Source organism: Diabrotica virgifera, chromosome 4 (genome assembly GCF_917563875.1).
Source record: "Diabrotica virgifera virgifera chromosome 4, PGI_DIABVI_V3a".
In the NCBI taxonomy this organism is placed as follows: Eukaryota; Metazoa; Arthropoda; class Insecta; order Coleoptera; family Chrysomelidae; genus Diabrotica; species Diabrotica virgifera.
The window spans coordinates 147,441,503-147,467,193 of NC_065446.1; positions in this window are offsets into that span (position 1 = coordinate 147,441,503).

Here is a 25,691-nt window from a genome sequence, read left to right on the forward strand (position 1 = left end):
GGGATTAATCTTTAATCCTATTTAGGAGAGTCGGGATTAAACCGGAAGTCTTATCTAACGGTTTATTTATTTTTAGACTTCCAGAGTCGGGATTAATCTTTAATCCTTTAGGAGAGTCGGGATTAAACCGGAAGTCTTTTATATAAGTGGGGTTCAAGGATAAGGATCAGGATCAAGGACTTCCGCCGGAAGTCTCATATATACGTGGGGGAGGTTTGGTTCAAGATCAGGATCAGGATCAGGGACTTCCGCCGGAAGTCCCTGATCCTGATCTTTGAACCGAACCTCCCCCTACTTATATCTGCTCCCTATATCTGCTTTCGTTACTGAAACCGGAGAATTGAGTTTTGTAGTTTAAGTATTCAACCGCAGTAGCCATTGTTGCTCGTTAGGGGATGAAGCAATACAATCGTTTTTGGCGTAGACCAGAAGCAGTTGCTTAGGAAAAAAATACCCACTTGGTCATAGGTTTTTAAACTAGTAATTTTGACTTTCTGTGAAATCTGGGAAATGTTGACAACGGTGGGGGGTTGGAGGGGTAAATTTGTAAATTGTTTTATACCATATCTTTCAGAAATTAATTAGCAATAAAGTATGCCGCTGGAAACGACCCTCTATCTGTTTCGTTCCTGAAATAGGAGTGTTGGGTATTGTAGCTTAAGAATCAAACCGCAGTAGCCATTGTTTCTCGTTAGGGGATGAAGCAAAAATTGGTTTTTGGCGTAGACCTGCAGCAGTTAATTAGAAAAAAAAATACACACTTGGTTTTAAATTTTTAAACTGATTATTTTCACTCTTTGTGACATCCGTGGAACGATGATAACGCTAGGGGTTGGAGGGGGTGAGTTTGTAAATTCTTGTATACTGAATCTTTCAGCAATTAATTAGCAATAGAATATGCTGCCGGAAGCTACCCTATCTACTTTCGTTCCGGAAATATGAATGTTGGCTATTCTAGCTTAATATTAAGCTGGAATGGCCACCTGTTTCTCTGAAGGGGTTGAACAATAAATTTTTGTTTTGCGTTATAAATTAGCAATTAATTAGCAATAAAATAGGCCACCGGAAACAACTCTCTATCTACTTTCGTTCCAGATATATGAATGTTGGCCATTCTAGCTTAATATTAAGCTGGAATGGTCACATGTTTCTCTGAAGGGGATGAAACAATAAATTTTTGTTTTGCGTAATAAATTGGCAATTAACTAGCAATAAGACAGGCCACCGGAAGCAACTCTCTATCTTCTTTCGTTCCGGATATATGAATGTTGGACTTTCTAGCTTAATATTAAGCTGGAATGGCCACCTGTTTCTCTGAAGGGGATGAAGCAAAAAATTTTTGTTTTGCGTTTTTAAATTAGCAATTAATTAGCAATAAAATAGGCCACCGGAAGCAACTCTCTATCTACTTTCGTTCCGGATATATGAATGTTGGCCATTCTAGCTTAATATTAAGCTGGAATGGTCACATGTTTCTCTGAAGGGGATGAAACAATAAATTTTTGTTTTGCGTAATAAATTAGCAATTAACTAGCAATAAGATAGGCCACCGGAAGCCACTCTCTATCTACTTTCGTTCCGGATATATGAATGTTGGCCATTCTAGCTTAATATTAAGCTGGAATGGTCACATGTTTTTCTGAAGGGGATGAAACAATAAATTTTTGTTTTGCGTAATAAATTAGCAATTAACTAGCAATAAGATAGGCCACCGGAAGCAACTCTCTATCTACTTTCGTTCCGGATATATGAATGTTGGCCATTCTAGCTTAATATTAAGCTGGAATGGTCACATGTTTCTCTGAAGGGGATGAAACAATAAATTTTTGTTTTGCGTAATAAATTAGCAATTAACTAGCAATAAGATAGGCCACCGGAAGCAACTCTCTATCTTCTTTCGTTCCGGATATATGAATGTTGGCCTTTCTAGCTTAATATTAAGCTGGAATGGCCACCTGTTTCTCTGAAGGAGATGAAGCAATAAATTTTTGTTTTGCGTTATAAATTAGCAAAAAATCAGCAACAAAAAAGGCCACTAGAACCAACTCCCTATCTACTTTCGTTCCGGATATTTGCGTGTTGGTTATTCTAGCTTAATATTAAGCTGGAATAGTCACCTGTTTCTCTGAAGGGGTTGAAGCAATAAATTTTTATTTTGCGTAATAATTTAGCAATAAAAGTGACCAGCAATCTGCTTTCGTCCCTGAAATAGGAGGCTAGAGTGTTGTAGTTTAGTATTCAACCGCAGTGGCCATTGTTGCCCTTCAGGGGATGAAGCAAAAAAATCGTTTTTGGGGTAGACCTGAAGCAGTTAGGAAAAAAATACCCACTTGGTCTTAGGCTTTTAACTGGTAATTTTCACTTTTTGTGAAATCTGGGGAATGATAACGATAGGGGTTGGGGGGTGAGTTTCTCAATTGTTGTATATAGCATCTTTCAGCAATCACTAGCAATAAAACATGCCGCTGGAAGCGACCCTATATCTGCTTTCGTTCCTGAAATAGGAGTGTTGGGTATTGTAGCTTAAGTATTAAACCGCAGTAGCCATTGTTGCTCGTTAGGGGATGAAGCAAAAAATTCGTTTTTGGCGTAGACTTGCAGAAGTTAATTAATTAGAAAAAATACCCACTTGGTTTTAAGTCTCTAAACTGGTTATTTTCACTCTTTGTGAAATCCGGGGAACGATGATAATGGTAGGGGTTGGAGGGGGTGAGTTTACAAATTCTGGTATACTCCTCCTTTCAGAAATTAATTAGAAATAGAATATGCCGCCAGAAGCGACCCTCTATCTGCTTGCTTTCCTGAAATAGGACTGTTGGGTACTGTAACCTTAAGTATTAAACCGCAGTAGCAATTGTGGCTCGTTAGGGGATGATGAAAAACATACATTTTTGGCGTAGACCCGTAACAATTAAAGCAAAAAATACCCACCTGGTTTTAGGTCTATAAATTGGTTATTTTCACTTTTTGTGGATTCCGGGGAATGATGATAACGGTAGGGCTTGAAGGGGTTGAGTCTGTAAATTATTGTATACCCAATGTTTTAGCAATTAACTAGCAATAAAATATACCGCCGGAAGCTACCCTCTATCTACTTTCGTTCCGGAAATGTGAATGTTGGCTATTCTAGCTTAATGTTAAGCTGGAATAGCCACCTGTTTTTCTGAAGGGGTTGAAGCTATAAATTTGTAATTTGCATAATAAATTAGCAATTAATTAGCAATAAAACATACCGCCCGAAGCTACCCTCTATCTACTTTATTTCCGGAAATGTGAATGTTGGCTATTCTAGCTTAATATTAAACTGGAATAGCCACCTGTTTCTCTGAAGGGGTTGTAGCTATAAATTTGTAATTTGCATAATAAATTAGCAATAAAATAAGCCGCTGGAAGCGACCCTCTATCTGCTTTCGTAACTGAAATAGGAGAATTGGTTATTGTAGCTTAAGCATTTAGCGGCAGTGGCCATTGTTGCTGGTTAGGGGATGAAGCGATAAAATCGATTGCAGCAGTTGCTTAGGAAAAAATACACACTTGGTCTTAGGTTTTTAAACTGGTAATTTTCACTTTCTGTGAAATCCGTTGAGCGATGATAATGGTAGGGGTTGGAGGGGGTGAGTTTGTAAACTCTGGTATACCCAATCTTTCAGCAATTAATTAGCAATAAAATATACCGCCGGAAACTACTCTATCTACTTTCGTTCCAGAAATATGAATGTTGGCTCTTCTAGCTTAATATTAAGCTGGAATAGCCACCTGTTTCTCTGAAGGGGTTGTAGCTATAAATTTGTAATTTGCGTAATAAATAAGCAATTAATTAACAATAAAATAGGCCGACGGAAGCGACCGTATATCTGCTTTCGTTACTGAAACCGTAGAATTGAGTGTTGTAGTTTAAGTATTCAACCGCAGTAGCCATTGTTGCTCGTTAGGGGATGAAGCAATACAATCGTTTTTGGTGTAGACCTGCAGCAGTTGCTTAGGAAAAAAATACCTACTTGGTCATAGGTTTTTAAACTAGTAATTTTGACTTTCTGTGAAATCTGGGGAATGATGACAACGGTGGGGGTTTAGAGGGTTAAATTTGTAAGTTGTTGTATACCATATCTTTCAGCAATTAATTAGCAATAAAATATGCCGCTGGAAACGACCCTCTTTCTGTTTCGTTCCTGAAATAGGAGTGTTGGGTATTGTAGCTTAATAATTAAACCGCAGTAGCCACTGTTTCTCTTAAGGGGATGAAGCAAAAAATTGGTTTTTGGCGTAGGCCTGCAGCAGTTAATTAGAAAAAAATACCCACTTGGTTTTAAATTTTTAAACTGATTATTTTCACTCTTTGTGAAATCTGTGGAACGATGATAACGCTAGGGGTTGGAGGGGGTGAGTTTGTAAATTCTTGTATACTGAATCTTTCAGCAATTAATTAGCAATATATTATGCTGCCGGAAGCTACCCTATCTACTTTCGTTCCGGAAATATGAATGTTGGCTATTCTAGCCTAATATTAAGCTGGAATGGCCACCTGTTTCTCTGAAGGGGTTGAACAATAAATTTTTGTTTTGCGTTATAAATTAGCAATTAATTAGCAATAAAATAGGTCACCGGAAGCAACTCTCTATCTACTTTCGTTCCGGATATATGAATGTTGGCCATTCTAGCTTAATATTAAGCTGGAATGGCCACCTGTTTCTCTGAAGGGGACGAAGCAATAAATTTTTGTTTTGCGTAATAAATTAGCAATTAATTAGGAATAAAATAGGCCACGGGAAACAACTCTCTATCTACTTTCGTTCCGGATATATGAATGTTGGCCTTTCTAGCTTAATATTAAGCTGGAATGGCCACCTGTGTCTCTGAAGGGGATGAAGCAATACATTTTTGTTTCGCGTTATAAATTAGCAATTAATTAGCAGTAAAATAGGCCACCGGAAACAACTCTCTATCTACTTTCGTTCCGGATATATGAATGTTGGCCTTTCTAGCTTAATATTAAGCTGGAATGGCCACCTGTTTCTCTGAAGGGGATGAAGCAATACATTTTTGTTTCGCGTTATAAATTAGCAATTAATTAGCAGTAAAATAGGCCACCGGAAGCAGCTCTCTATCTACTTTCATTCCGGATATATGAATGTTGGCCTTTCTAACTTAATATTAAGCTGGATTGGCCACCTGTTTCTCTGAAGGGGACGAAGCAATAAATTTTTAATTTGCGTAATAAATTAGCAATTAAATAGCAAAAAAATATGGGGTGTGTCTCATGGCTGCCTTATGAAATGGTCATTCTCGCTTAATAGACATCAAATACTTATCAATGAATGGTTAGATATTACATTTTTTCCATTATATGAATTTCAAGAACTTTGATATAAATATGACAGTATTGAATAGGGAACTTGCACATAAAAATATTTTTGCATAAAATTGTTAATTTAGGTTTAAAAATGTTATATTCAAAATATTACGTCTGAACAATGAATGGTGTACGTACAACAACTGATCAAAGTGCCGCGCCCAAAATTTCCGTTTCAAACAACTTCAAAAGCGCGAGCTGGGGTCTGACGTCACCAATCACTTTTCTCGTTCACCGGTTCGGTGAGCTATTGCATGGAATGCATTTTGCCATTGCTAGTTGTGCGTGTCGAATATCCAACAAACATTTTTTTACTCTACCAGCAGAATCTAACCTACCTAATAAGACATTTTCTATTTCAAGAAAAAATATTAGTTGTCGTTTCATCAAATGGGCCTAGTTAATCTTGTTTATTAGTTACAGTTGGAACAAGATATGGATAACTATATATAATTCAAGATTATGGGTGGTCCCAAAATTATTAAGTCAGGTGTTGTCCCGCACATATTTGATTGTCAACTAGATAGAAAACGAGCTTTTTCTCAGCCTGTGAGGGAAGTAGCCCTTAAAAGGGTTAAATGACAACTTCTTGGAGATGCCGCTTCTACATCTAAGACTGTTCTAGAGGACAATGATGATAAGAGACAGTGTGATCCTAATTTCACAAACTTGGTTCAATCAGAACCTGAATTAAACCAACCAGCTTTACCTTAAAAACGGTATCTCAATAATGGTGTTCAGTGTAAATTTCAAACGTGTATTACAGTTGAGTTGTCACCATTGCAAATACATAATAAAGATGGAAGAACTTCACCTATGATACGAAAGACTTGAAACATTATTTTAAGATACAAAAAGTGAATCAGGAAGTTCTGTATTTGAAGATAATAGTGAATATAGTGCTAGTGATTACTATTGGTACAATGAAAGTGATTCTGTATCTTGTGATGAAGATGCGAAAGAAGAGGAAGCAAAACAATTTAAAAGTTTGTCTATGAATTGTACAGTGATGAAGTTTCAATACAGACCTAGATTGTATACGTTTCATTTTATACGTTTTAGTTAATGGAAATAAAACAAAAACAATGCATCTATTTTTAACTTTAAAAAAATAAGAACAGGACACACATTTATGTCTCTTGGAGATGATTTCGCCATAAGCAAAAGAAATGCTTCGAGAATATTTGCAAAATTTGTTCCATTAATTAGTAAATATTTAAGATCTTGTATTTTTAATCCCCAAGTTAGTTCAATTAAATTAAACTTATCCTTAGCATTTCAATTATTAAAGACGATTAAAATGTACTATACAATCCCCAGAATAACCTAATCGCGTTGTTTTGAAAAACCCTCATGAGTAAGTACTTATGCGTTTTAAACCCTTTTGAAAAGTAGCTATTTCTAAAGATTTATTAATTTCACTATGAAACTATACAATTGATTGTAGAACTATACAAGAATACAAATACTACCTGGTAATTTCCAATTAAATGCGATTAAAATGTAATATACACTTCCTGTAATACTCTAATCGCGTTATTTTCGACTCCTAGCCCGGTTGACCGTGGTCGGCGACGTCAGACCAATAGAAGCACGTTCAAGCGCCTCCTAAGAAATTTGAATTTCATAGCATTTTCAAAGTCACGTAATGAACGTATGGGTTAAAATATTTGTTTTTTTTGCATGCAAGCGTTTTAAGGTCATGTTACCTTATGTTTTTTAATATTTAAAAATGTATGCAAGTTCCCTATTCAAGTTTTACAGTGTTTCGGCAAAGATGGTCGGTAGTAAGTAGTGGAATAAAGAGTTCATTAAATAAACTTTTTTATTTTTTAATTTTTTAATCATGTTTTTATTCACACTAAAGATATACTATATGAACGCAACAATATATTTCTTACTAATAACTAAAAAATAATCATACAGAGGTAAAAACTTCGTTTGCACAATGGTATAAAAAGTTTATTGAAAAACTATTAAAAAGTCATCCAAAAGGATTCGCAAAACGTTTTCAAACTAGATAAGATCATCTTCAGTGCGTTCTGCTTAGTAGATGAAACTAGCAACCTTATAAAATAGGTGACATCGAGAAATATCATTTAGATGTTAATAATCTGATGTTAGTAACGATTCAAGTCGATGTTAAAAGATGAATTTGTTAAGAGTGCTCAAAGGACAACATGATTCATTCAATTTTATAATGATATCAGTTATAGAAAAAATTTGTTTATAGAAACACGAATAAAAACGTGGAATGTAAGTTGATGTAAAATTCACTGTGACTTTTATTAATTGCATTGGATCGAATAGGATACATTAGATGTTTATACTTTTTTCTGGAAATTGGAATTTTATTTTGATAGACCCTTTAAATTTCAATGTCTTTAAAAGAGAATACTTTGCTAGGATTTATGGTTTGCATTTCTTTAAATAAGTTCACCATTTTAAAATAAAATTCGTCAAAGGAAGTTGTGTACAGGAAAATGCTATGATATCCTTTTCGACTTTCAGTATTGAAACAACACTTAACCTTTAACTACCCGCGCATCAAGTTATAACATAACTACACGAGTGGCGTACTTTATACGCCACAAGAAAATACACTTAAAAACAGCGGATTTGTTTATTTTTTTTTTGAAAAAATACACTTAGTTGTTTGTTATAAACCTTATTCGGCAACAGTGAATACTTGGAGTTCATTCTCAGCAAGCCAATTGGGATTTATAACTGGAATCATGGAATAACTGGATTCCATGATAAATAATATTACTGATAAAATTTTTTTTGAAATCTGAATTTTTACAGGAGAAAAAGAATTGTTTATAAAGAAAAATATATTTTGTGCCATAATGACTAAAAAACAATTGAAATATGTACTTATATTACTAATTTTAGGTTAATATAATCGTGGTGTATATTGTCCACCACCGGAAACAACAAAATAATAAACTGTAAATTACGATCTTCCCAGAATGCCGATTATAACGAAACTAAAACCAAATTGTAAAGCACATTCCAGTGATAGGGTAGAGAAATAAACAAGGTCAAAAATTAAATTTTTAAATATATTTGCAGTAGAATTCTTATATCTGGCGTACAAAATACGCCAGCGCGTGTAGTTAAAGGTTAATAAAGACTTCTCCCTAAAGATCTAAAGTAATATAATACATAAATTCGAAGTGAAAAAAAATTTGCACATCCTTACTTTTGTACATTGATTAACAAAATAAAAAGCATTTTTATTGGTTCTTCTACCAATTTTTGCTACAGTAACCTGTTCCATCAACGCCATTATAATGTAGTTTAGTTGCTTGAAAATGTCTCCCAAATCCCAGTATAACTTAAAAACGCTCGTCTCTCTTCTTCTGTGCATTTCCGGTACATGTTTGCATGCATTTTGTGATGTCACACGGATCTTTAACTGATCTGCCTGAAACGTCTTTCTTCCTGTTGTACATTTGATAAGATTGTCCAAAGTTTCGGAGGCGTTTAATTCGGTTTTGTATCCACTTCTTACTTTCTTCTTCTTCTTACATAATAAGTGAAATATAAGAAAACGTAAACCTATACCTACTGGCACAACTTTGTTCTTTCATGGCATAAAGTAAAGTATTTGAATTAAAGTAAATTCTAAACCGACACAACCTTATATTTTTCTGACACAAATAGCATGTTTTTGCCAAAAAATTCAATTCATACCGGCACAACTTTTAATGTGTCGGTACAGACTAAAAAATAAAATATTTTTGTTGAAGGGTATACAAATTATGAAGTGGCATAACATTAGTTTTATTAAAATGTGCCGGTATTCCACGTAGAAGCAACACAAATACACCTAATGTCAACGGCATATTAAATATGTGACGGTATAGTGCTGCCGCTCAACCGAAATGGAGGGAAATATGCACGTGGTACACTCTATCTAGGGGATTCTATGCAAGCTACCGTTAGCATCTAAACATTCCGTATATGTATTTGGAACCTAGGAGTTTTCTATTGGTTCGTTGCAGCACGCGGTCATATTTTAACCAATAGGCGGCGAGGTCCCAAACGCATATACGGAATGTTATTCGGTTCCAAATTCATATACGGAATGTTAAATATTCGTACACCGAAAAAGATAAGTTTTTATTAGAGTCTGTTAAAAGGAGATTAATTTTAAAATACTTGTTACTGTATTATTAAGTAAAAATAAAACAATTATAGTATTTGGAATGTTATTTGGTGCGAAATTCATATACGGTATTTTAAATATTCGTAGAAAAAAAGACGATTTTTTTTAAAGCCAATTAAAATGAGACTGGTTTTTAATAGTATATTATGCAACGAGCATTTAATGATGGTCATTATGAAGCGAGTATAAGGGATACGAAACGAGCCGCCTAGCGGCGAGTTTCGTATAGAGTACGAGCTTCATAATGATAATTAAATGCAAGTTGTTTACACAATTTTTTCTATGATCATTCACAAAAAAATATATTCAAATTTATTAATTTTGTAACCCAAACAAATTAAGTAGTTTGTCAGTCTGACAGTTTGTTTACATATTGAGAACTGTCAAAGAGTATGTATTTGATTCGCCATTGGTTACTGCGCGTGTGCCACCTTTATCGCGAATGTCATATCGCGATACTATTGGTTAAAAATCCGTATCCTAATGAAAATATGTATCATAATGAAGTTCATTATGATACAGGTAGTGACATCATGATTGATATTTTATAGTGTGAGAATAGAAAAATTATTGTTAATGTATTATTAAAGATCCGCAAGGAAAAGGTTTTCCTGTAGTTGGCTGTATACCATATAATACACAAAACGAATAAAGTCCTTTATAAAAAGTCTATATTTAAAATCCCTAAAAAGGGCTACATCACAGAACTAGTTTTAGATTGATTGACCAATCATCAGTGCTTTCCTAAAATGAATATAACATATAACCTGATAAAATGATGCAAAGGTTTTAAAATTTTGACCACGTTCAAAAAAGGTTGTAGGTTATACCTACTCACGTGTACTTACCATTCTAATCACCAAAATATAATATTACAAATTTTATTTACATATACAGTCGAACCCGCTTATTAGAATAGCCTTCGTGCCAAGAAAAAGTATTCCTATAACCGGGATATTCTAATAACCGATCACTGGTGGCTGGTAGAAAGGTTTTGGGACCTCAAATTTCTATTCCTTGAAGCGGGATATTCCTATAACAGGTATTCTAATAAGCGGGTTCGACTGTATTAGATTATTACAAATATTTTGGTGGTTAGCATGTAAGATCACGTGAGTATAACGTACAACTTTTTTTAACAGTAGTCAAAATTTTAAAATTTTGCACCATTTTATAAGGTTATATTCATTTTAGGAAAGCACTGATGATGATTGGTCAACCAATCGAAAACTAGTTTTGTGATGTAGCCCTTTTAGGGATTTTAAATATTGACCTTTTATAAAGACTTTATTCATTTTTTGTATTATATGTTATACAGCCAACTACAGGAAAACTTTTTTCCTTATGGATCTTTAATAATATATTAACAATAATTTTTCTGTTCTCATACTATAATATATCAATTATGATGTCACTACCTGTATCATATTGAACTTCACTATGATACAGTTTTTTAATATGATACAGATTTCTCACCAATAGGATCGCGATATGACATTCGCGATAAAGTTGGCACAGGCGCAGTAACCAATGGCGAGTCAAATATCAAATATTCTCAATATGTAAACAAACTGTCAGACTGACAAACTACTTAATTTTTTTGCGTTACAAAATTATTAAAGTTGAATATATTATTTTTGTGAACGATCATAGAAAAAATCGTGTATACAACTTGCATTTAATTATCATTATGAAGCTCGTACTCTATACGAAACTCGCCGCTAGGCGGCTCGTTTCCTATTACTTATACTCGCTTCATAATGACCATCATTAAATGCTCGTTGTATAATATACTACTAAAAACCAGTCTCATTTTTACTGGCTTTAATAAAAATCGTCTTTTTGTTCTACGAATATTTAACATACCGTATATGAATTTCGCACCAAATAACATTCCAAATACTATAATTGTTTTATTTTTATTTAATAGTACAGTAACAAGTATTTTAAAATTAATCTCCTTTTAACAGACTCTAATAAAAACTTATCTTTTCCGGTGTACGAATATTTAACATTCCGTATATGATTTTGGAACCGAATAACATTCCGTATATGCGTTTGGGACCTCGCCGCCTATTGGTTAAAATATGACCGTGTGCTGCAACGAACCAATAGAAAACTCCTAGGTTCCAAATACATATACGGAATGTTTAGATGCCTACCGCAATGCCCGTTTCGTTCAGTTATAAAGTGAAATTTCGTGATTTTTAAGTAGTGGTTATTACAAAACACCATTTTCTGAAAATGTGCCACTATAGAATTCAGTGAGCGATCTGATCTTTATTACTGTATTTTTAAATTTTTTCAGTATCGTTAAAGATATCATATTATAATGTATCACATCCTACGTTCTTAAAATTTCCAATTATTTTACGCTGTACTTAAACTGCCGTCAAACGGTCTTGAACTATATTGCCGTCACAGTATAAAGAGGGACAATGGAACCACTCTCCCAAAAATTGGAAGTAAAATCTAAAGTCGCGCATGGCGACCGCGCAATGTTGGCAGTCGCTTTTGCCCCACTCTCGCATTGCTATTCGCATAGAAACGTACGGCTTTTAACAGGGAAAACCCGCATCCACCACTGGTGAATTACCAATTGCGGACTGCCGGTATTACTTCCTGAGATCAAAGCGCCGACAGAAGAGTGATTTTACTGTGGAACCTCTATATACTGTGATGCCGTTAACAGCTATGACGTCATTCGTATGATGCGTTTGATGGCATTTTCTTCGGCTGTCGTTCGCTTTCACGTATTGTTTTAAGAGAAATTCGTAATTCTAAACAAATCAGAGATATTACAATTTTTGCAGACGGTGATTACATCATTACCGATAGTCAGGGTTCCACAAATACTTCTGTTTCTTCGTGTAACTGTATAATCTATGATTCAATGATTCTACCTTGCAAGCATATTTTTGCATTGAGACGGCATTTACAATTAGAGCTTTTTGATAAAATGATCCTAAATCATAGATGGGCAATGGATTATTATAAAAATAACCAACGAACATTACCGTCTTTGATTGAAGAAAATGAATCGACAGAATATGAACTACCAAGTAGATCTAATGATAATATTTCTATATCATTGACCACACAAGGGTATCGACCACCAAGTTACTATGCACAAAGAAGAAAAAAATATCTTTTGTTACGCAATGAACTAGCAGACTTAGCTGCACAACGTACAGGCATGTTATTTGAGTAAAGGTTTAATCTATTAAAAAACCTCAAAACACCGTGGGCCAGTGATACTGCTGTTCTACGTACACCTATAGATGTTATACCCTATTCCACGAACATACGCCTGTTTTGGATTACTTCGACAACGAATATTTTACTGTGCAAAATAAGAAGAACGAAAGTAAATTGCAAATTACATTGTTGTTTATTGGAGTAATTATTAGCGCCATTTACTTTCGTACTTCTTATGTTGCACAGTAAAATATTCGTTGTCGAAATAATCCAAAACAGGCGTATGTTCGTGGAATGGCCCATACAGACGAAAATGACACGCAAGTTATTATTGACAGTAATGATGAAGTTGTATTTGAAAATGACACGCAAGTTATTATTGAAAGTAATGATGAAGTTGTATTTGAAAATGACACGCAAGTTATTATTGAAAGTAATGATGAAGTTGTATTTGAAAGTGAGTGAGGTGGTTCGTCAAGAGATAAGTAGGGTAGATAACGTGGAGGAGAATATACAAGAGTCAAGTCCAGACAATGAACTTACCATTACTCACCAAACTCTTCAAGTGAACGATTTTGCTTTGTCGACAATTAAAATGCCAGTGGCAGTAAAGAAACGAGGACGCCCAAAAGGACAAGGCCTGACAGTAATAGGACTACCAAAGAAAAAGAAAAGGAACCCCAAAACATATCCAAATAAATCCAGGGTTCCACTCCAAAGAAAGGATTAAATTTCTATAATTAATTTTTTTCTTAGTTTACAACAGGTTTTACAATAAATAAAGACTAATGACTAATTTAACTATGTATTTATCATTCCCCATAATTAAAATACGTTTTAATACTTCACTTTGTTTTCTTTTTCGTTTATAAGAAAATATTCTCATTAATAAATTCTTTATCAGAAATTGATACTAAGTTGGCCAGCCTCCAAGCGAACGGCAGCCGAAGAAAATGCCGTCAAAAGCATCATAAGAATGACTTCATAGCTGTTAACGGCATTATAGTGCACGACCGTTTGACGGCAGTTTAAGTACAGCGATTATTTTATTGTATTGTAATTATTATCGAGAAATTTTTTCTCACTGGGATTGTGTCAATACAATTTGATACAGTAGATTGTGTCAACAATACTGTTTGAGTTTTGTTTGAGGACATTTTGATTTGGTTTGTCACAGTCACATTGTAGTTAGTAGTTAGTATATTTACCAATTTCCTAATACACTTTCCCAACTAAAGCTAGAGAAGTGTTTTGATATAAGTACTATTCCGCATTCCTGAAATACGTAGGTATATATTTAGTTACTTCCAACTTTTTATAAATATTTAAAGTTTATTCATCAAGTTATTTAAAACCAAAAGTTTTAACTTATAAGAATTATATGTTGAATCACTTACCATTTTTCAATTTACAGTTTGACACGAGATCGTTCATCAATTCCTTATTTTTCTGAAAAGAAAGGACAAAATTAAGGTCAATAAAGCGTATGGTAATAACAACATAACCCAATAAACAAAAATTAGAATATTTACCACTGAATCAATTTGACTGTGTCTCAATTTAGATTTAGATACACCAAAAACATAAATTGGAAACATAATGTCGGGATGATGTTGAGATGTTCTATTTTTGTTCTGTTGTTTATAAATGTTTAATGCGGGTATTTAGAATTGCTTATCAGATTGATACGGTAATATGATATAATTTTTTTTTCAAGATAGTAAAATATTGAACACGTTACATAATAATATAATAGATTTATAATATGTGTACGCTTAATCTAAATACATGGACTATTACTATAGAAAGCCATGTACATTAACACTTATCCGAGCAAGACATTTTACTGACGTAACCGGGCAACTCAGTTCCCTTGGACCCACCATTGTTATCGAATATACTATTTGAATTTAACAATATTCTTTTTTGATTTTTAATTAAAGATAAATTTAAATTGTTTAGATTAAATAAAAACAGATTAATCTTATATTTTCTTATTGCAATATTCACAAACTTTTTTAATTATACAGCGATCGTTACACATATTTCTACTGCATATTTTTAAAAAAAATTTCTGTTTCCTGTTCTTCTTGGTGAGTACATGTGACACTTTTGCATTGTTAAAACTTGAGGGTTTTTCTAGTTTTGGCTTTTTATTATCCGGATTCCTGCTCTTATTTGTCCAATTTGTCCAATTAATAAATGAGATTACCCCGGAACATCTTGCTCATCTACCATTATGTTTTTTCCTGGTAAATAGTACATATTATATCTGAAAGTTTTGGTTGACTCCATACATCGCGATTGCTGCCAATTTATCTTTCCTTCTTCGTTCAGACCTCGTGTCTTTGTCGTTAAATAGACCATATATTAGCAAATATTTGAATGGATTTATCCCCATGGTAGCTTTAAATATAGGAGGTCCGTAAAACTTACACCAAAATTACATTCTAGATTAAATTTTGTAACATAGATTTAGACTTTAGATAGATAGATAGATATTTTTATTCACCCTTTGTTACATACATGGACGCATAGGGTATGTCAAAAATTACAGTAAAACATTACAACACTACAGTTACAATCAAAAGTAATATTATACAGTACAAGACAAATGAACTTGCTACTAATTTGCTTGCAATTGTTGATAACAATTATTGTATAAATCATGTTAAATAAATAAATAAATAAAACTCCGCTTGCAGTTTTGTTTGGTGTGATCGCGCAGCTCACAGAACTGTTGACGGTCCCAAGCCCGGATAAAGGAGGAGGGGGTCTACAGCCAGGTTAGCACTCTACTGATAGACGTTAAAACCATAGCTCATAGAAACAGGATTATGCCTCGGAACAGGAATGATTTCATTACGACCACCAACGCGAGAAAAAGGACAACGAATTTATGGAAAAAGAAAAATATACTTCGCATCGGTACTTGGAATGTAAAGTCTCTAAACACAAGAGAGCAGGAAATCACAAAATAGCTTGTATAAAAGAATATACACATATGTGCACTACAAGAGACCAAGAAAAAAGGAAAGGGTCAAATTATGCTGGATGACTATCTGATGATTTACAGTAGTATTGCAAAGGATACAAGAGCCAAGGAAGGAGTCGCACTGCTAATTCACAGAAAATTTGTACACCAAGTACAAGATTGCCGATATATCTCCGAAAGAATAGTTAGTGTAAAAGTCAAACTGGATGTCAAACCTCTGAACGTGATAGCGATCTATGCACCTGAGAACAACAGGGATGCCACTATAAGAGAAAACTTCTCTTATAGTGAAGAGAACAGGAAGAAAACTTCCAGAGATCAAATAGATAAAGTGACCTCGACACTCAGTAGTCGTTGTTGTAGAGTCAGCTCAGTATGCAACCACTTATACGTTTCCTTCAGAAACGTAGTCGGTACTTGAGACAGAACCTCTTTGGGGAGAACGACAGGATGTCAAGATGGTAGTAGAAGTTAGGTTAATAATATGGATTGTCGCTTGGAAATATAATTGTAATAAAGTGCTAAATAAAGATTGTCTCAATAATTCTACATGGTGGCAGCGAACTTGCAAATACTCCGAGGAATATTTGGCAAGTAGAACCTTCTTCGAAGAGCAGAAATAGAGTTAAATAATTCCAGGGATGGCAGAGAATCAAGCAGGAAGCCATGTGCTTGCCAACATGGCAACAGTATCAGCTCCTTCTGAGTTTAATTTCTCCCTTCCAGGATCATGGAATCAGTGGAAAAAGAGGTTAGAAAGATATATGTCGGTTAGTGGTTTTATAAACAAACCAGAAGCTGAAAAAATTGATATGCTAGTGTATCTAATGGGGGCAGAAGCAGAGGAAATTATAACTCAATTTAATCTAACACCCGCACAGCAAGTATATAGTATTATTATCGAGAAGTTTGACGCTCATTTTATACCCCAAAAGAACGTAATATTTGAACGATTCAAGTTCAACACACGTAGTCAACAGCCAGGGGAGTCGGTGGATGCATATATCACTGCACTTCATAGCCTGGCAGAGCATTGTAGTTATGGGGCTCTAAAAGATGAGTTAATAAGAGACCGCATAGTAGTAGGAGTTTTAGATGTAAAAGTAAGTGAGAGGTTACAACTCCAAAAGAACCTAACATTAGGGGAAGCTGTATTAACAGTACGTCAAGCCGAGCTGCAGAATTCTCAAAACAGGATTCTTAGGCAAAAACGAGTACAAGAAGTAGCTACGGTCAATGCACACAGAGGTAACTACTGGTCACAATCACAAGCAGAACCAAATAAATATGGACAACAGAACACATGGGGGAAATCCAACAAAAACTACAAATGTACATACTGTAGTGTACCAAGCTGCAACAGCCGAGAAAGATGTCCAGCAAAAGATAGTCGTTGTCGATTATGTGGAAAGAAAGGACATTGGCAAGCTAGATGTAGGTCCGGCAGGAATGTAAGAGTAGTTGAAGGTCAAAACTGTGCTGAAAGTGAGGTAGGAATAGAAAATGAAATGGAAAACTTACAGGTAAATAACTTTGATTTTCATCTAGGACACATTTACACTAATGATAAAGATCAGTGGTTTGCAAAAGTTTTAGTTGACAATAAATATGTTTTGCCTTTTCTTGTTGATACAGGTGCTGATGTAAGTTGTGTCTCTAGAAATATGTTGTCTGATTTCTACAAAAATAAAATGTATGTTTGCCAGGAGTCCATAGGGGGCCCTGATAATAAAAAACTAAAAATTGAGGGTAAAATTGATGTTAATTTGACTTATAATGACAATATGTGTTCAGAATCTTTATATGTTGTAAAAAATCTAAAGGTGCCTATCCTTGGTCGGCCTGGAATTATAAAATTAAAAATGCTTAATATTAATAAAAATAGTTCACGTTATATTAATAACTTAGTATCTAAAAATATAAATGCATTTGGGGCAGAATCAGAGACCTACAGTGCTAGCAAGTACTCATTAGAAACGATAGCTGAGTCATTTCAAGGAATATTTGATGATATTGGGGAATTTAAAACAGAAATGAAACTTGAGCTAAAATCTAATGTTCAGCCATTTGCTCAGTCAGTACCACGAGTAGTTCCATTACCACTCATGCCCAAGTTAAAAGTTGAGTTAGACCGTCTACTTCAGTTGGGTATAATAAAACCAATTGAAGAACATACCAGGTGGGTAAGTCCTATTGTTTGTGTACCAAAGGGTGACTCTGTTAGGTTGTGCGGAGATTACACAAAACTTAACCAAAGTGTATTAAGAGCTTATTTCCCACTTCCAAAAATAGAGCATACTTTGGCTCAACTGAAAAATTCAATAATATTTTCTAAGCTCGACACAACTAGTGGTTACTTCCAAATTAAACTGAAACCAGAAAGCCAATTGCTAACTACATTCATCACACCATTTGGTCGATACTTTTTTACACGTCTTCCCTTTGGAATTTCATGTTCTCCAGAATATTTTGCACTTAGGTTTTCTAAGATTCTTTCAGGTATGAAAGGGGTAGTCTTTTATATGGATGATATTTTAATCCATGCTAGTTCAGTCAAAGAACATGACGAAATTTTAAACCAAGTTCTAATAAAATTACACAGTGAAGGTATAACCCTTAATAAAAACAAATGTGTCATTGCTGCTAAGTCAGTCAAGTACTTGGGGCATATCATCACTACTTCTGGGGTTAAAATAGATCCTGAACGGGTCAGAGCAATTAGAGAATTCCCAGAACCAGAAAATAGAACAGAACTTTTAAGATTATTAGGTATGATTAATTTTGCGGGTAAATATATTAAAAACAAATCTGAAATTTTAGAACCTTTAACATCTCTTCTAAAAAAGGACTCAGTATTCTTATGGGGACCTGCTCAAATTCAAGCTCTAAATACTCTAAAAAAATGTTTAGAAAGTTCCCCAAATTTATCATATTTTGATGCGAACAAAACTATTGTTGTAAATTCAGACTCTAGTTGTTTTGGCATAGGAACTTGTCTGATGCAAGAAAATCTAGATAAATCTCGCGAAATAGTGGCATTTTCATCTCGATTATTAAGTCAAGTAGAGGGTAGATACGCGCAGATAGAAAAAGAAGCCCTGGCAATTACGTGAGCAGCTGAAAAGTTTGCTGATTATATAACAGGGGTCAAAGATTTGATTTTTGAAACAGACTCAAAACCCCTTGTTCAAATTTTACAGACGAAAAATGTGGATGAATTATCTCCTAGATTGCAGCGGTTTCGGATGAGATTAATGCGTTACAATTATAAAGTAGTTTACATCCCAGGAAAACAGTTGGTTGTGTCAGACGCACTAAGTCGAAGTCCCATAAAAAATTCTGTACCTAGTAATGATGAGTTGACAGGTATTGAAGTCGAGGGGTATGTTAAATCGGTAATCCGTAATTTACCCATAAAAGATCGGTTTATAAAGCAAATAATCGAGGAACAAAGCAATGACCCTGTTTTACAAATAATAAAACAATATACGTTGACTTCATGGCCAGAAAAGTCTAAAATTCCTGTGCATGTTTTGCCATATTTTCAATTCAGATATGATATATCATTTTGTGAAAATTTGTTATTAAAAAGTTCTCGAATTATTATACCAACAGCTTTACAACTTAAATGTCTAGAATATATTCACACAGGTCATCTGGGGGTAGTCAAGTGCAGGGACAGGGCTAAATCTACAGTGTGGTGGATCGGGCTGTCTTCTCAAATAGAAAAAATGATTCGAAATTGTCCCAATTGTGTGGAAAATCGTGAAAATATAAAAGAAACTTTTTACAAAGAAGAATCATGTACACGACCTTGGGAAAAGATAGCGCTAGATCTTTTTAAACTGGATAAATGGTTCTTGATTGTCGTGGACTACTACTCCAGATATTTTGAAATATTTGAGCTCAGTTCCATGACTGAAATTGTTATTATAAATCACTTGAAAGGTTTATTCTCTAGATATGGTATTCCCAATATTGTGCGTAGTGACAATGGACCACAATTTTCAACATTATTTAAGAAATTTGCTTCAAATTATAATTTTATTCATGTAACTAGTAGCCCATACTTTGCACAGAGCAATGGATTAGTTGAACGGGCAGTTAAGACTGCTAAAGAACTAATCAAAAAGAATAGTGAAGATATATTTTTAGCGCTCTTAGCCTATAGGGCTACACCTTTAAGGTGTGGACTTTCACCAGCAGAGCTGTTTTTCTCTAGAAAATTAAGAACTAATCTACCACAGTTGTCATTAAATTTGGAACAATCGGTTGTTAAGGGGGGAGTGTCATTAAGAGAAAGGGAAAATAAGGAAAAACAAGCAGATAATTATAATAGTAGACACCGAGCCAAGGATATGCAACCTTTATATGTGGGCGATTCTGTCTGGATTATTGATATTAGGCAATATGGAAAGGTAATTGAAATTTGTGAAGAACCACGCTCTTATGTTGTTCAAACTAATAGTGGTCAATTCAGACGTAACAGATGGCATTTGGTCCAGGCACCTTACTATACTCCTGATACCAGTAACCAGTTAGTTCCTAAGAAATTTGTTGACGGCAGCGACTTAGCAACTCCAGGCTTCTCCCACAAAGAAAAGGAGAATGAGAATATAAATAATTCCTCTGATACTTTAGAGACTATACATGGGAGTCAGAGTTGTGGAGTCGATGCTTCACCAAATAAAAGTGATGTCCAAAGTGAACACTTACCTGTACAGGAACCTGATCTGTTATTGAGGCCTAAAAGGAACATTAAAAAGCCAATTTACTTGTCCGACTATAGTTGTTAAGTTATGTATATTATGTTATGTTATGTATTCATTCTATATTTGCTGGGGTCCTGGAATTCTCATAGAGAGCTCTGTGGCTTACCTCATTTAAAAAGAGGAGAATGTAGAGTCAGCTCAGTATGCAACCACTTATACGTTTCCTTCAGAAACGTAGTCGGTACTTGAGACAGAACCTCTTTGGGGAGAACGACAGGATGTCAAGATGGTAGTAGAAGTTAGGTTAATAATATGGATTGTCGCTTGGAAATATAATTGTAATAAAGTGCTAAATAAAGATTGTCTCAATAATTCTACAGTTGTTATATAATTAGAAATATAATGGATACTGTATCCACCTATATATTAAAACTAACGTACTATGGCTTGGTGCAGTCAGTCCTTCAGTACTGCTTAATCTTTTGGGGCTCATCTCCATACATGAATAGAGCTTTTATATCTCAAAAAAATACTACAAACTTTGTTTAAAGTATCACCAACTACATCATGTAAACCACTATTTATAAAAGCTAACATCTTGACTCTTCCTAGCCTATATATTTTACAACGAATAATGTATCTAAAAAACATGAGCAAACATTCCTTAGGAACGCTGATATACATTCACATAACACACGTTTCAAGGATAACATACACCAGCCTTTTTCCCCGCCTGGGAGTGGCACAGCATGCTCCTACCTACATTGGAATCAAATGTTTTAATAAGTTCAGTGACATGTCGGTGAAACATAAGATGCATCTTGGCACTATTAAATGCTTTGAACAAAATCTAAAAACATTTCTAGTTAGTCATGCTTTTTACAGTATTGAAGAATTTTTAAATTTTTAATGTGTTTCTTGTAATGTATTTTTTTTCTTTTTTTGTAAATTTTAATGTACTAGTTTTTTAATGTTTACATTTGTATAATCATATAATATTTTTTTGGCTAGTCAGATAAATTTGTGTAATGTTGTATACATTGTATAAATTTCTAGACGAATAAATTCTATCTCTCTATCTTCTATGAACACCTTCAGGCTGTAATAAACGAGATTACGAGATCCCAAATTATAAATATGTAATCATTATGGGTGACTTTAATGCCCGTGTTGGCAATGACACAGTTCCGGGGATAAAACAGCGATATAATGAAAAGATCAGAAATGAAAACGGAGACCTTCTGACGGACCTCTGCAGCATAAATGAAATACGAATTGACAATACATTTTCCCCTCACAAAGAACATTACAAATACACTTTTGAAAACACTAGAGGACAAAGATCTATGATAGACTATATTCTGTCGAATAGAGAGTTACATCCGTCCCTAATCTTGGATGTAAGAACACTAACATCAGCAGAAATAGGAAGAGATCATAAATTGGTATTGTGCAAAATCAGAAAGAAAATACATATATGTGACAACAAAACAGCAGAATACACCACCAAGATTAAAGTCGAAAGCTTACAGGACGACTCCACAAGATAAATATTCCAAAAAAGACTAACGGAAAAAAGCAGCAACATGTATATCACAGAAAAAGTGACGGAGTCGAAGAAAGCTGGGCAAAATTAAGTTTAATATCTAAGCCTCAGCCAAGGAAGTTCTTGGTGAAAGAAACATTAATAAAAATAAATCGCGTCCAAGACGAAGAACTCCATGGTTTTGTACAGAAGGGAAGGAAAATGTAAAGAGAAGAAAAAAGCTTACCTAAAATACATGTCAACTAAAACACAAGAGGCATACGATAATTATAAGACTATAAGAAACGAAACACATTAAGTAGTAAGAAGAATAAAAAATGATCACTGGGAACGTTTTTCGAAAGAAATGGAACATGAATTTTATGGCCTCCAAAAGGAAATATGGCGCTTTATAAGATGTCAAAGAACGGAGGTAAAGGAACTAATAGAACCAAAACACATAGAAAAGGGTATATGAAGTGACAACTTAAAAAAGCTCTATGCAGAGAAAGAACAAATGGTGTTAGAACCGGAAACACCAGAAATTACCGCAAATGAAGATGTTAATATAAGTGCACAGGAAGTACGAAAAACACTCGAAAAGCTGAAGAACAGAAAAGCTGCAGGTAAGGATGGAATACCAAACGAATTACTGAAATATTGTGGAGCAGCAGTGACCGAACAATTAACAACATTAACCTGCCATTACAAGCGCTATGAGGGAATCCCTCACCATATTTGTTTATAAGCAATGAAATTGTGTAAACTAATACGATATCCTTAAGCACCCAGGAATGCCTTTAGCATGGTTCATGAGAGGGTATGAAAAAGTTATAGAATATTTCAGGCGGTGAGTGTGCTGTGTGATAGTTGAAAGAAGAGACATCCCTCTTCAGGTGAGGGAATTCCTCACTGCGCGTGCAATCACGGTGAAATCACGTTTCTGTTATCTCAAAGAAATTTTTAGGTTTTTATTTAATATTTAAGCAAGCAAGCATTGTGATTTAACCCAGCCTGAGAGACTTGCTCACCCCTAGAGAATGACATTCGGGTGATACAATTCATTGGGGCGAGGAGGATTAACTCCCGTAAGCAGGAATCACTCCACCCCGCTTCAATGCTCCAGACCATCCACTTACCCCCCGATAGCACTCTGATGCGCTATAGGGGCTCTCAATCAGCAAAGTGCTTATCATATGGGAGTCTTAGGTACACGGACTCCCATATGAAATCCTACCCCGATTAATGCAGGCCAGCGTGAGGCGCTCTATTCCCGCTATCTCTAGTGACTTATCTTCGATCTGTTTTGCTTGCTCGGGCGCCGAGTCCCCGCTCTGGGCTATGTCCAGTTCGGCGACTCGGCGCTCGAGGATGTGGGCCCCTCATGCCCGTTTTTTGGGTTTTGTTACTAATATTTTTTTGTGGCTTTCGCCTATTGTTAATATTTTATTGATTTGTTTAGTGGCTGAAGCCGTTTTGAAGTTTTTTGTATATTTTTTTTGAGGGATGTCTGAAAATTATAAAAATCAACATTAATAAATATAATGAGATGCCAAAGGTGAGCAAGTTGTCTTCTTTTGATAGAGCTACGATTATCTAGCCTTTATTATATATTTACTAATATTTTTTGTTTGGGTCTCCTATGTTTCCATCTATGGTACACATCATACCTTAATATCTCTTGCAAGATTCGGTTTGGGTGATCTTCTAGCTCAGCAAATTTTGTTCTGGCTTTTTCTTCTTCTGGTTTAAAAATTTCCCAAACCAATTATATGTACGAGTACAAAAACTGGCAATACCGTCCTCCTTTCTATGTCGGCCAACAGTTCTTTCATTTTTAGTGGCCGTTACTGACAAATTTTACTGTACAGTAAAGCCTGTGTTAACGGACACCTGCCAACATCGGCCACCTGTCCTGACGGTCAGTTTAAAAATTTCCCAAACCAATTATATGTAGACTACAAAAACTGGCAATAGCGGCCACCTTTCTATATCGGCCAATAGTTCTTTCATTTTTAGTGGCTGTTACTGACAGGTTTTACTGTATTACGAAAAAGGATGAAATGAGAGATTCTATCTAACGGTGCGAATACTCGCGGGTTAAAGCTAATTGGCTCTCCCCAAAGCCATAAATTCCACAAAAAGAAGAAGAAGAAAAAAATTCCTACGCATTACTATACCCTTCCTCGAGGCACTTACGAATTTTTTTCAAAATTGCAAAATTTTTCATCAAGTTATCGCGAAAAAGGTTAAAAATTGAGATTCTATCTCACCGTGCGACTACTCGCGGGTTAATGAGTCTCCCTGTCTTATTCCGCTGCCTATGTCTATAGGTTCTGTAAGTTGTCCATCTATTCTGACTTCCATTTTGTTGTTTTGGTAGATGTCCTCAATAGTTTTTATGATATCTAGAGGGACTTCTCTATTATACAGAAGATGGATTACATCTTTGAGTCTTACTCTGTCAAATGCTTTTTTAAGTCAATCAGATATAGAAATGCTGATCTATTATACTCTAGTGATTTCTCAGTAATTTGCTTTATGACGAATATTGCATCTGTACACGATCTTCCGGTACGAAAACCCTGTTGTTCATTTGCTAAATTTATCCTGTGATTCATTACGTCTTGTAAGATTTTAATTGTAAGTTTTAGGGTAGTATTTAACAAGTTGATACCTCTGTAGTTTTCTGGCTGCTTTTTATCTTCTTTTTTGAATAGTAGAATTAGTTCGCTCGTTCTCCACTCTTCCGGTATTTTATTGTGTTTTATGATTTTGTTAATTAACCCGCCGTTACACGCGTCTTCTATTGTGACGTGGTTGCACGCGTATGAGCGTCGCCCTCACCTACATCAATTCGACTTATTTCGAGAAAGAATGAATGTCAACATGTATAAATATAAAATGGTTTGTACTCACATATTATAGAAAGACTCGTAAACCAATTTTTTTTATTAATTTAACAAAACAAAAGTAAAAATAATATAGATCAAAAACAAGTTTTCTTAATTTTCAATTTCAGCAAGCCACTGAAGAAATTAACGTTCTTTACGCGAATTGATTTTACTAAAAATACAAATTAAAATTAACAACTGTTCTGAAGCTATTTCTTTGTGGCATTTATGTAATTAACTATTAATATTTTGTATTTTGATAACGACGTCCGAGGTGGAATTCGAAACGTCAATAAAATTAATTTTTCAAGTTAAATTGTGGCTTATTTCCCAATTAGAATAGGTAAATTTAAAAATGGGTTCTTAACCAGTGGCGCACCTAGAATTTTCCTTTGGAGGGGGAGGGGGGTTTGCTTGGGCACCGAAAGTTTTTTGTATTATTTGTGAAAGACAAGTTACATTTTCCTACCTTCTTTTATATATCGTCGCCTTAATACTATAACTTGATAACTCGAAATTAGTAGTTTTGAGATAAACGAGTTTAAAGATTTTAAAGATATTTGTGCTGCTCCCATGATGTTGGTAAATACGGAATTCACTCTGCGGCTCTAAAAAACTGTTCCTTAACTTTTTGGCAACTGATCTATTTAGGAATATGGTGTAAATTTGTTTTCCAATATGGAAAAAAACATGAAAAATTAAAGTTATCAACTTTTAGCACTACCATAATGTTAACATTTGGTAATGCCGCATGTTGTGCTAAGTCGCATATAAGTGAACTTTGAGCACAACTAATATTTTAAACATCATTTTGTTGAAAATTAGCCCCCTGCCATGGGGGTT